Below are 2,186 nucleotides of genomic sequence, written 5' to 3'. Positions count from 1 at the left end.
TGAAGCTAAAGTTAGTAACATACTGTGTGATGTAATTATGATGTCATGAACTTTTAGATAAAAAAGTCTTCTATTGATAGTGTCAGTCCCTATATTGATTTGCTCTCTTAGTCAAATTTTACATTTCAATCAGGTACAAAATGCCGTATAGCGGGATTTATTGACGAAGGTTTTATTTTGACGAGTTGACAGTTTAAAATAAAACATCAAATTATATACCCGTCAAAAATTTTGTACTTTGTGCCACGTGTACACAGAGGGCACTATTCGTCAAATTAAAACTCGCCAACCTGGAACATTTATTGTTTTCATCAAATTTTTTACTCGTCAATAAATCCTGCTACATGGTAGTTTTAAAAAATAATTTTAAATTAATTTTCTAAGCATTTAGGAGGTTGATTTGATCTTTGTGTGTTCCGTTGTTAGACCTTTCAATCTTTACCTGAAGCAGATGTGTATCATCTGTAAGGCATCATAACCCACAGGATTGATCACAGCTCTCTACCTTTTGGACTTTCTGCATCACGAGATAGACAGCATAATGTACTTGTATGTTATTAAAACTTCCCATAACACTTCACATATACACACAATACATGTGCATCAATATGCATCAGAAAATTTAATAAACATTGAGGGGAGGTATGAGCCATTTTTACATGATATTGTAGTACAGGGAACCTTAACCCAATTTTTGAGCACCTTCAAGAATTTGTATAAAATCCAAACTTAATCAGAATCAGTTCAAACTTTCTGCACAACATATGTACATGTATATGTATCAGAAAAAATTATAAAAATGGAATTTTTTCTCCTTTTCATTTTTGATGAAGTTTGGCTAAAATTCCTGTACTTTAGTACAGGGTGTTTGGCCTAATTTTTGAGTATCTCAATACCACCACTGACAAAAAACTGCAGGAACATTATGCCAAAAATTCTGTAGGAATTTCTGCATGTTACTAATGCCATCTACTTTAAATTAACTGTTGACTGAGAATGATGATACAACATTATATTATTAACCATCTTTCGGGACTGAATCCCTAACTGATGATTTGTATTAACTGACTCAGTTTATTACAATGTAGCTATGTTTGGCCTGCTGGCTACATGTACATGTACAGTGAAGTACATTAATGTAGAATCAGTTAATAGTTTGTCGTACAGTATTAGTAATTACTTGTTTCATGTACATTTAGGTCACTAGTATTTTGATAGTCTTTCCAATTCATTAGGTTGGAGCCTTGGACCCTTAATAGGTAAAGAGAGGAGTGACAGATTTGTATGTGAAGAGTGAATTTCTGAATTATTAAAATGAAGGGAGTACAAATAGAGTGAAGTGGTATTAACTTTGTGTGTGTAATATAGTACAGTATATTGATGTACAAACAAAAGTTTTTCTTATTATTCTTTCATTAGTGTCTATGGCATTGTGAATATCCTGCAACAGCTATGGAGTCACTGTGAGTAATTGTAAAGCAGTACTTTAAAGGGGTAGCCAAGTGGGGGGGTGATTGCTTTCCCTGCCCATTCCTAAATGAAACTCAGCTAGAAAATTGCATAGGATCCTCTTGAGCCTTAAAAATGTATAGGTACTAAAGACCTTGATAAACACAGATGTCCATGTAATTCAGACATTCAAGTCAACAAATATTATCAACCCCTATCTTCCAATTTTAGAGGTATTTTGTATTTTATTCTGGTTATATGTAGATGTAATTAATTCTTGGGTATACAGTTGTATTATATAGCACTCAGTATGGTCACAACATGTGCAGACATATTCTGAACCTAAAACATTAAAACATTCAATGTGTTACATACATGTATGTACATTCCTGTAGTACCAGTTTTAATTTTCTTTATGGTTTTCCTTGAAAGGTCACCCGAATCCTTATGCATGGTCATCAATGGGTGGGGAAATTCTTACTTGGTATATAATAACTGTTATTGTATAGAGGCTCCTTGCTTAGTATAATAACAGTTAGGCTTTGATCAAGTATATACATGTGTACTTTGGCACTGTTATTTGCATTGCTGTGTAAACTGGGCCTTAATCAAACTGAGCTTGCCTTGCTGGTTTAATTCTGTTTATAGTATACTACGTGGGCGCATCAAAGGCATCGCCTGTTCCGTTATATTGCATACAGCACCGGAAGTTAGTGTCGGTTGGTTGGCTTCACAAT

This window comes from Amphimedon queenslandica, unplaced genomic scaffold (genome assembly GCF_000090795.2).
Source record: "Amphimedon queenslandica unplaced genomic scaffold, v1.1 AMPQUscaffold_11366, whole genome shotgun sequence".
NCBI classification, from domain to species: Eukaryota; Metazoa; Porifera; class Demospongiae; order Haplosclerida; family Niphatidae; genus Amphimedon; species Amphimedon queenslandica.
The sequence above is the reverse complement of the archived record's forward strand: the minus strand, read 5'-3'. Positions refer to the sequence as shown.